A 12,226-nucleotide genomic window follows, 5' to 3' on the forward strand; every position below is an offset into this window, starting at 1 on the left:
ATATGAGGCGGAAGTTCTTCACTCAAAATGTGATGAGCGCATGGAGTGAACCGTCAGCGTATGTTATGCAGGCGGCGTCTATTACAATTTTCATGATAAATTTAAATAGGTACATGGATGAGACAGGAATTGAAGGTTAGAGAGCCCAAAGAGCGACCATCACTGCAATGGGCAGTAGCAAGTGGAGGAACAAAGGAATCTCGACCATACATCCCTCAAAATTATCACCTAAGTTGTTAAGAGGGATTGTCAGGAAGGTATATGGTGTGTTCGCCTGCATTATTCAGTGGATTAAGTTCACGAGCCGAAGGTAATGTCGCAGCTCTGAAAAACCATGATTAGACCACACTTTAAGGATGCTCTTCAAATCCAGTCACCTCATTATAGGATGAATGTAGAAGTTTTAGAGAAGATACAGAGGAGATTTACCAGGATGCTGGCATGATAAGAGAGCATGTCGTATGAGGAAAAGTTGAGCAAGCTTGTGTTTTTTTCTCCTCTTTGAAGCGATGGAGAATGAGAGGAGACTTGATACATGTGTACAACCTGATAGGAGGCATAGATAGAGTCGATAGCTAGAGGTATTTGCCCAGGTCTGAAATGGGTATTACCAGAGGACATCATTTTAAGGTGATTGCTGGAAAATATGAATGGGGAATGTTTGAGAGATGGGTATCTGGAATGCATTGACATGGGTGATGAACGACCGCAATGGAGTTGGGATGGGTTAGAACGATCTCCATCATCATCATTATATGCCGTGTCGTATGACATTATCATTACTTGCCAAATCATATGACGTAATGATGTTTGTAATTGACTGTGATTGTTCTTGGTATTTTTTTTCTGAGAAGTAGATTTAAGTTGCCTTCTTCTGGACAGTGTCTTTATACCTTCAGGGAATATCAGAGGTGGAAAATTTCTTGAATGCATTTATTTTAATGCTAGGACCATTGTTAAGAAAGGTGGATTAGTTTAGAGCATGGATTGATACCTGGAAATATGATGTTGTAGCTATTAGTGAAACATGGTTGCAGGCGGGGTGTAATTGGCAATAGATATTCCTGGATTTCGTTGCTTCAGGTGCGATAGAATCGGAGGAGCAAGAGGGGGAGGCGTTGCATTGCATGTCGGAGTATGTATTACAGCGGTGCTTTGGCAGGATACATTAGAGGGCTCTTTCGGGGAGGCGATTTGGTTGGAACTCAGGAATGGGAATGGTGTTGTAACACTTATAGGGTGGTTTTGTAGACCACCTAATGGGGAGCGAGAATTGGAGTAGCAAATTTGTGAGGAGATAGCAGATATTTGTAGTAATCACAAGGTTGTTATTGTGGGAGATTTTGATTTTCTACACATAGACAGGGAAACCCATTCTGTAAAAGGGCTGGATGGTTCGCAGATTGTAAAATGTCTGCACGATAGTTTTTTTTTGCAGCAATCCATGGAGGTACCAACTAGAGAAGAGGCAGAGTTGGATTTCCTGTTAGGGAATTAGATAGGTCAGATGACGGAGGTATGTTTTTGGGAACACTTAGGGTCCAGTGATCACAATGCCATTAGATTCAATATTATTATTGAGAAGGATAGGTCTGGACCCAGTTGAGAGTTTTTGATTTGTGAAAGGCTAACTTTGAAGAGATGCGAAAGGATTTAGAAGGAGTAGATTGGGACAATTTGTTTAACGGGAAAAATGTAATAGATATCATTTAAAGGTGAAATTTTGAGGGTACAGAATCTTTATGTTCCTGTCAGGTGGAAAGGAAAGGTTAAACTTTTGAGAGAGCCATCGTTTTCAAGGCATATTGGACCCTTGGTTCGGAAAAAGAGAGAGGTCTACAATAAATATATGCAGCATGGAGTAAATAAGGTGCTCGAGGAATATAAAAATGTAAAAAGAATCTTAAGAAAGACATCAGAAAAGCTAACAGAAGATATGAGGTTGCTTTGGCAAGTAAGTTGAAAATAAAACCAAAGGGTTTCGACAGTTATATTAATAGCAAAAGGATAGTGAGGGATAAAATTGGTCGCTTAGAGAATCATATTGGACAGCAATGTATGGAGCCAAAAGGGATGGTGGAGATTTTGAACAATTTCTTTTCCTCGATATTCACGAAGGAGAAGGATATTTAATTGTGTAAGGTAAGGGAAACAATTAGAGTTGTTATGCAAACTATGATGTTTAGCAAAGAAGTAGTGGCGCTTTAAAAGAATATAAAAGTGGATAAGTCTCAGGGTCCTGACTGGATACACCCTAACACCTTAAGGGAAGTTACTGTAGAAATAGCAGGGGCTCCGACAGAAATAGTTCAAATGTCATTAGGAACGGGGATGGTGCCGGAGGAATGGCGTATTGCTCATGTGGTTCCATAGTTTAAAAAGGGTTCTAAGAGTAAACCTACCAATTATCGTTAAAGTACGTTTGACGTCAGTGGTGGGTAAAGTAATGGAAAATATTCTGAGAGATGGTATATATAATTACCTGGATAGACAGGGACTGATTAGGAACAGTAAACATGGATTTGTGCTTGGAAGGTCATGTTTGACAAACCTTATTCAATTCTTTGAAGACGCTACTAGGAAAGTTGACGAGGGTAAAGAATGGATGTTGTCTATATGGACTTCAGTAAGGCATTTAACAAGGTTCCACATGGAAGGTTAGTTAGGAAGGTTCAATCGTTATGTATTAATATTGAAGTAGTAAAATGGATTCAAAAGTGGTTGGATGGGAGATGCCGACGAGTAGTGGTGGATAACTGTTTGTCAGTTTGGAGGCCAGTGACTAGTAATGTGCCTCAAGGACCTATACTGCGTCCAATATTGTTTGTCATATACATTAATGATCTGGATAATGTGGTGGTAAATTGGATTAGTAAGTATGCAAATTATACTAAGGTAGGTGGCGTTGTGGATAATGAGGTCAGTTTTCAGAGCTTGCAGAAAGATTTAGGCCAGTTAGAACAGTGGGCTGAACGATGGCAGATGGAATTTAATGCTGATAAGTGTAAAGTGCTACAGTTTTGTAGGAATAATCCAAATAGGACATACATGATAAATTATAGTTCATTGCAGAATACAGTAGAATAGAGTAATCTAGGAATAGTAGTGCACTGTTTCCTAAAGGTGGAACTTCATGTGGATAGTTTGGCGTAGAAAGCATTTGGTATGCTGGCCTTTATAAATCAGAGCATTGAGTATAGGAGTTGGGATGTAATGTTAAAATTGTACAAGGCATTGGTAAGGCCGAATTTAGAGTATTATCTACAGTTCTGGTCACAGCATTATAGGAAAGGTGTCAACAAATTAGAGAGAGTATAGAGAGATTTACTATAATGTTACCAGGGTTTCAGCACCGAAGTTACAGAACAAGTTAGGTCTTTATTCTTAGGAGCGTAGAACGTTGAGGGGGGGGGATTTGATAGAGGGATTTAGAATTATGGGGGGGATAGGTTGAATTGACGTGGATAGGCTTTTTTTCCCATTGAGAGTAGGGGAGATTCAAACAAGAGAACATGAGTTGAGAGTTATGGGACGAATGCTTAGGGGTAACACGAGGGGGAAATTCTTTACTTAGAGAGTGGTAGCTGGGTGGAACGAGCTTCCAGTAGAAGTGCTAGAGGCAGGTTCGATATTGTCCTTTAAAGTAAAATTGGATAGGTATATGGACAGGAAAGGAATGGATGGTTATGAGCTGAGTGCAAGTAGGTGGTACTAGATGACAGTAAGCGTTCAGCACGGACTAGAAGGGCCGAGATGGCCTGTTTCCATGCTGTTATTGTTATATGGTTGTATGGTTATATAAGTCAAGTGACATCAGCCATTATCAATATTCTTCAGAGATACACTTCAACTGCTGATACAACCATTATTGTACAGTATTGCATTACTGCAGATTGTTACCTTACTATTGCGTATATTTTTATTCTGTACTTTATTAATAGTTACGTCTGCACACTGCTAAATGTGTTTTTAAATGTTGCTGCAGTAACAAACGATATTCCCTCTCGGGAACAATTCATTACTTATAAATATTATCCTTCAGCTGCTGTTCCCATGGTTTCACGTAAGCCTGACCCACAGGGGTGGGTGGTGAAGCGTACCTAGGCAGGTGCTACACCTTGCCAAATGGAGTGCTGCATGCCAGCGGAGGAAAGGAACACCTTACACCTCCTTTGGTAAAGACATATGTCCACCTCTTAAGATTGATCTTAGAATAGGTTAAAAGGTCAGCACAATTATTGTGGGCCGAAGGCTTACACTGTGATGTAATGCTGTATGGACTATGTTTGGTATTTTGCTTATCCCCACCACACTTTCCGATCTGTCATGTTGCCAATCGCGGGTGACAATTTACAACAACTAAGTGTTAGTTCTGCTGAACCTTTTTTCTTGGTTCTCATTAAATCAGAACTGAAGTCCCACAATCCATCTCTCTATGTGTTTACCGCCAAATGGCACCCTTTTCGACCTGGAAAACAGCACAAGAACAGGTCATTGGGCTGTCAGTGTCATGCCAAACCTATGTAAATAGTAATTAAATGTATAACAAAAACTAAGCTAATCCCGTCTGCAAACACAGCATGCAGGCACTTGTCCGTCTGCTCGCTGCACATTCAGGTGCCTTTCTAAGAACCCTGGAACACCTTTGTCATATACACCTCCACCACAAACCCAGGCGGTGCGTTCCAGGTACCAACCTCTCTCTCGGTTAAAAAAAGACTGTCCAAACTTTCCTTTTAACTCAAGCCGCCTAATCCAGGCAATGCCTTGGTAAACATCTTCTTCCCTTCTCTAACACACCTGCATCCTTGTTATAGACGACCAGAAATAAATGAATTACTTCAGATATGGCCCAACTCTAGATCAGGAGTTCCCAAGCTGGGTTCCATGGACTTTTTGCCTATGACGGTATTGGTCCATAGCATAAAAAAGTCTGGGATTACCTGCTTTAAATGTATGTTTAACCACTAAACATGCAAACAGTATGACCCTCAAGATGCATATCGCCTCTTGCTGAAACCCTTACCAAAGATGATCTTACTTCTTGTATTTGTCACACCAACACTGTCGAGCCCAGTCCACAACACTCCAAAAGATAAATTTCAGATTCAAGAACAAAATTCTAGTGGAACACAGCAGGCCAGGCAGCATCTATAAGGAGAAGCGCTGTCGACGTTTCGGGCCGAGACCTTTCGTCAGGACTCGGCCTAAAACGTCGACAGCGCATCTCCTTATAGATACTGCCTGGCCTGCTGTGTTCCATCAGTATTTTATGTGTGTTGCTTGAATTTCCAGCATCTGCAGATTTCCTCGTGTTTTCAGTTTCAGGGATTATTATCACCGACTATATGTTGTGAAAGTTAGCTCATCCTGCTGCAACAATACAGTGCAATCCTTAAGAAAAAACACAAGTTACAATACGAATATTTTAAAACACTAAACTAGTCCAAAATGTGAGTAAAATAGTGAGGTAGAGTTCGTGTGTTCCTGAAACACTGAATGTGTGTCTTCGGGCTCCTGTACCTCCTCCCTGGAGATAAAGATCGTTTGGCTGATAAAGTCAGAATCCATTTCTTTATTATTGGTAATCGCATCTTTCTCTCAATCCCAATCGTTGAGTATGTGCAAGCATGTCCCAAGTGCGAAGAGGGAGACACTGACGCGGCTCGATAGTTCACAGACTTCAATACGAAGAGGTTTCTAAGAGAAAGGACATGAACACTATGCCAAACAATGCCGTTATCTGAAGTTTTCATGCCTCATTTTTAAATCCAAGACTTGCAGCGTTCTATGAAATTATAAATAAAGCAAACCCTTCAGTACCGGAAGTGCTGACTTCTCCAGATAAAAGAGGATGTTACATTATCATCCAACTGAAAATGACAAGGGAGAAACAAGAATGTTATCACCAGCGGCACATAAAAATTGATGTATATGATACCCCTGATTTGGAAGACTTGAGGATGGAACAACTGTTCAAAGAAAATGGGAACAGGCCCTATCAAGGGGGTGAATTTCTCGCCCCTCATCCAGACAATCAGGGAAGTTTTGTCAAAACATCAAACGAAAGGGAAGATAAGCCAGTGTTTGTCCCTCCAATCGTGAAACAAAAATGGGTGAGAAAAGACGGACGATTTCAGTCCAAAGAAAATTGCGAATCTAGACTGGATGGGTTAGAAATACAGATACAAAATATGGACGTAAAATAAATAAAAAATAAACTGGAAATAAGAGCAGATATTATGCTTTCGTGTTACAAGTTTAATTCAACGTGAAGGGAATAATGTATTATGTTACGGCGGCATCAAGCATGGTCAGTCGTGTTCCAGAGCCAGTGCAGGGGACAAATGTGTCAACAATGATATTATTGCCTGGAAAAGACTCAGTGAAAGTAATTGTGTTTTCTCCAAGAACACGGGTAATATGGTCTAGCAAAGTCGAAATGGAGACTCAAACTTGTATTATACACAGCAATGAAGGAAATTTTCAAGATCCAACACATTCATACAGATCTGCGGGACTACGTTGTCACTGAATTACCATCAATTCCTCACTCGACTACAGACCGGAAACGTGTTGTGGAGTACATCAATGGACTAAACACACTGAAGTAATTAAAACACACTTGGTAAGGCAAATAAAATACTGAGTAACCGAGGCTTTTCGAGTAAGTTTTGGAATTAAAGACAAATGTTCAAATGCATCCCTGGGTAAGAATTGTATCACATGCTGCTGGAACACTAAATTTTATGTACGCTGATAAATGTATTCCCAATGTACACCAACTGAGAAGATGGATGGCTGAAGTAATGGAAGAAAAATAAGGATAATTCTTTCATGAAACTCTAGAAACTTTCATGAATATCTTAGGATCAAGAGGAGGGAGATGTTAGCCAGAAGAAACGTCAGTCTGATCAGGGTCAGGGGATGCAAACAGGCCAGTTGTCTTTGCTCCCTACCCGCTCCCCTCCCATCTTGTGGATTCTGAGCAGTTTCTTTCTCTTGGAGAATCTAACCAGAGCAATTGAATGTGGACACAGGAGGCTCAAGGGAAGCGAGGGCGGTAAATCTGTGCAGAAATGGATAGGTTCTAGTTTAGCCGAAGACTCAAAGATTTCAGGCAGAAGACAAATGATTGAATGACAGAGCAGACTCGATAGGCCGTTTTGCCTACTTGGCTCCTATATCTGATTGTCTATGGAACCAAATTGCGGCTCTTGATTTTAAGAGGAATTTCACATGATGCCATCGAGACCTCCTACCTGTCTTAAAATCCCTTACCTGTCGGCAGAGCCGGTCAGTCTACCGGGAACGTTGCATCTGAGTAGGTAGCAGAGAAGCCCTTACTCGTCTCCAGGCACGCTTGTAGTGCTGGATCAAGGATTCAGCAGCGGTAACACCCATATCAATCTCCTGATGAGGGAAGATCGTTGACTGGAATCCATTCTGGCAATCAAAGGGCGGCATAGTCGGAAAGGACGAACGGAGGTTATTGTGGACGACCTCTGTCCAAACCAATTGGGAGCTCCAGCACGCATTTTTGGAAGAGGCAAGGTGGCGCACGGTTATCTCGAGCGTCTCTTTTAATTTCTAACTCTGCGCTTTGGACTGAGGGTTGAAAGCAAACGAGAGGCTGATCGCTGCTACAACAAATGTACAGAAAGTCCTCCAAAACCGAAAAGTAAACAGTTGTCCAGGACTTATGGTGATGTCGTATCGGAAGCTGTGAGAATTGAACAGATGTTAGAAAACATAATAAAAAACCTTTTTAAAAAAACCTACAGCACAATAAATGCACTTCCGCCCACAAAGACGTGCCGAACATGTCCCTACCTCAGAGATTACTAGGTTTACCTATGGCATTCTACTTTACTAAGCTCCATGTACATATCTAAAAGCCTCTTATAAGAGCCTATTGCATCCGCCTCCACCAACGTGTCGGGAACCCATTTCACGCACTAAACACTGTCCGAGTAAAAATCGTACACCCGACATCTACTCTGTACCTACTCCCCAGCACATTAAACCTGTGTCCCCTTGTGGCAACCATTTCAGCCCTGGGGAAAAGCATCTGACTATCCACACGATAAATGCCTCTCATCATCTTGTCCACCTCTATCTGGTCACCTCTCATCCTCCTTCGTTCCAAGGAGAAAAGGCGGAGTTCATTCAACCTATTCTCATAAGGCATGCTCCTCAATCCAGGCAACATCCTTGTAAATCTCCTCTACACGCATTCTACAGCTTCCACATCGTTACTGTATTGAGGCGACCAGAACTGAACGGAGTGCTCCAAGTGGGGTCTGACCAGGGTCCTATCGAGCTGCAACATTACCACTCGATACTAAATCCAATGCCACGGTTGATGAAGGCCAATGCAGCAGATGACTTCTTAACCACAGAGTCAACCTGCGCAGCAGCTTTGATCGTCCTATAGACTCGAACCCCAAGATCCCCCTGATCCTCAACACCGACAAGAGTCTTACTATAATGCTATATTCTGCCATCATATTTGACCTACCAAAATGGACAGCTTCACACTTAACTGCATTGAACTCCATCTGCCACTTCCCAGCCCAGTTTTGCATCCTATCAATGTTCTGCGGTAACCTCTGACAGCCGCCTACACTATCCACAACAACTCCTACATTTGTGTAATCAGCAAACATACTAACCAATCCCTCCACTTCCTCATCCATGTTATTAATAAAAATCACAACGAGTAAGGGTCCCAGAACAGATCCCGGAGGCATTCCACTGGTGACCGTCCTCTCTGCAATATATGACTTGTTACAACCACTGGTTGCCTTCTGTGGGCAAGCCAGTACGGGATACACAAAGCAATGCCCTTTTGGATCGCTTGCCTCCTTACTTTTTCAATAAGCCTTGCATGGGATACATTAACAAAATCTTGCTGAAATCTATGTACAATACAGCTACTGCTCTTCCTTCATCAATGTGTTTAGTCACATCCTCCAAAAATCCTCCTAAGGCAAGACCAGCCCTCAACAAAGTCATGCTGACTACGCTTAATCATAATATACCTCTCCAAAAGCTCATTTACGCCTGTCTCTCATGATCATCTCCATCAAATTACCAACCACGGAGTTAAGACTCACATGTCTATAATTTCCTGCGCTATCTCTACTACCTTTCTTGAATAAAGGAGCAACTTCCGCAATCCTCCAATCCTCCGAAAATCTCTGCTGTCCACATTGATGATCAAGGATCATCGCTAGAAGCTCAGAAATCTCCTCCCTCGCCTCTCACAGTAGCCTGGGCTACATTTCGTCCGGTCCCGGCGACTTATCCAACTTAGCAAAAGCTCCAGTACATCCTGTTTCTTAATATCTACATGCTCAAGCTTTTCAGTCTGCTGCAAGCCATCACTACAATCACCAAGATCCTTTTTCTATAGTGAATACTGAAGTAAGGTGTTCATGTAGTACCTCTGCTATTTCCACACGCACTTTCCCACTGTCACCCTTGATAGGTCCGATTCTTTAACGTCGTTTCCTCTTGCTCTTCCAATACTTGTAGAATGCCTTGGGGTTTTCCTTAATTCTACCAGCTAAGGCCTTCTCATGGCCGCTTCTGTCTTTCCTAATATCCTTCTTAAGCTCCTTCCGAGTAGCCTTATAATCTTCGAGATCTCTAACAGTAATTAGCTCTCTGAACCTTTTGTAAGCTTTTATTTTCTTCTTGAATAGATTTATTACAGCCTTTGTACACTACGGTTCCTGTATGATACCATTACTCCCCTGTCTCATCGGAACGTACCTATACAGAACTCTACACAAATATCCCCTGAATATTTGACAATTATTTTGACAATCCGTACTTTTCTGTGAGAAAATCTGTTTCCAATTTAAGCCTCCAATTTTCGCATAATCCCCCTTCCTGCAATGAAACGATTTTCCTTACTTGTCTGTTCCTATCTTTCTCCAATGCCATTGGAAAGAAGATAGAATTATGATCACTCTCTCTAAAATGCTCTCCCCCTAAGAGATTTGATACATGACCAGGCTCATTTTCCAATACCAAATCAAGTACAGCCTCTCATTTTGTAGGCGTATCTACATAGTGTCAAGAAACCTTCCTGAACACACATACCAAACTCCAACCAAGCTCTAGGGAGAGGTAAATCGATATTTGGGAATTTCAAATCTCCCATCACGACAACTCTGTTATTATTACACCTTTCCAGGATCTGTTTCCTTATCTGCTCCTCGATATCCCTGCTAGTATTGGGCGGCACATTAAAAGCACCATGAAAAATTATTGACCCCTTCCTGTTCCTAAACGCCACCCATAGACACTGTAGACTATGCCTCCATGACGCCCACCTTTTCTGCAGCCGTCACACTATCTCTGATCAACAGTGCCGCGCACTCACTTCTTTTGCCTCCCTCTCTCTCCTTTCTAAAGGACATCTAAAACCTGGCACATGACGTAACCAATCCTTCCCTGAGCCGAAAGATACACTGCAGATGCTGTGGTCAAAGCAACATGTACAACATGCTGGAGGAACTCAGCAGGTTGGGGGGCAACCGTGGAAACGAGCAATCAAGGATTCGGGCCGAGACCCTTCGTCAGGACTAAAGAGGGAGGGGGTCAGGGGCCCTATAAAGACAATGGGGGAGGGTGGGAAGGAGAAGGCTGGTAGGTGTCAGATGAAAAACCAATACGAGGGAAGATCAAGGGGTGCTGGAGGGGAAGCAGCGAAGGGATAGGCAGGAAAAATGAGGAAGCAATGTGAGGGGAAAGCATGATGTGTAGCAGAAGAAGGCAGAATCATGAGAGAGGAGATAGGCAGCTGGTGGAAGAGGCAGAGTGAAACTGGGATGGGGAAAGGGAGAGGGAAGGAATTACAGGAGGTTGGAGAATTCAATGTAAATGCCAAGGGGCTGGAGACTACCCAGACGGTATATGAGGTGTTGCTTCTCCAACCTGACTTTGACCTCATCATGGCAGTAGAGGAGGACATGTATGGACATATCTGAATGGGAATGTGAAGCAGAGTTGAACCGGGTGGCAACCGGGACATCCTGTCTGTTGTGGCGGATGGAGCGGAGGTGCTCGAAGCGGTCCCCTAATTTCGTCGGTTCTCGCCCATGTAGAGGAGGCGGCGCCAGGAGCACCGGATGCAGCAGGTGACCCCTGCAGAATCACAAGTGAAGTGTTGCCGAAAGTGTCAACAGGACCCCACCACTCAGCACATCTTTCCCTCTGTACCCACCTCCGCTTTCCGCAGGTATCGTTCCATTCGCGACTGCCTGGTCCATACGTCCCTCCCCACAGATCTCCCACCTGGCACTGTATCTGCAAACGTAATTACGACACCTGTTCCTACACCTCCTCTCCTACCACCATTCTGGGACCAATACAGTCCTTCCCGGTGAGGCAAAACTTCGCTCCATTGATTCCAATTCTCCTTATCCCTTACAATACAGACATATATGTATTATGGATCTTACTCTCAAATTGCAGTATGAACTCAATTGCATTATGATCACCGATTCCTAAGGGTTCCCTTCTGTAAAACTCGCTAATAAAATCTGGTTTATTACACAACATCCAATATAAGATATCCTTTCCCCGCATTGCTGAAGAAGAAGCTACAAAAATCCATCTCGTATGCATTCAATAAATTCTATATCTTTCCATCCAACACTAACCTGATTTCACCAGTCTTCCTGTATATCGCAGTTTCCCAGCACAATTGCCACTATTACATATTTTGCCAGCTCCTTTTGCAATATCTCTGACCCACATCTTGGCAACCATTTTGATACACCAATGAAGAAGTAGAAAATGTGAAGAGATACTGCTGGGGGCTATTTAAAGAGCTGGAAAACATGATCTCCAGGATAGATATCACTGGATTGAGATTCTATTGCGAATAGAATGATTTGGCAAGTAAATGTGTGGTTGAAGGACCAGTGTTCGGTACAGAAATACAGATTTGTGGACTATTAGGAACACTTCTGAAAAAAATGAACAGTGCAAAAGGTCGTTTGCAGTGAACCCGAAGGTGTCCAATATTCTTCTGTTCAGGTTGGCTAGTGTTGCCCGGATGGCTTATTTGTTTTGTCAGTGAGATGAGGACTGGAGTGATAGTGCTGAACATGGAGTAGTTGGATTACAAACAGGCACTGTGTATTAATATTTCTAGCATGGAGAAGCTGATGATAGGCAAAACTGCAGTCACCTGTATGAGTCGAAA

Source organism: Hemitrygon akajei, chromosome 3, assembly GCF_048418815.1.
Source record: "Hemitrygon akajei chromosome 3, sHemAka1.3, whole genome shotgun sequence".
Taxonomy (NCBI): Eukaryota; Metazoa; Chordata; class Chondrichthyes; order Myliobatiformes; family Dasyatidae; genus Hemitrygon; species Hemitrygon akajei.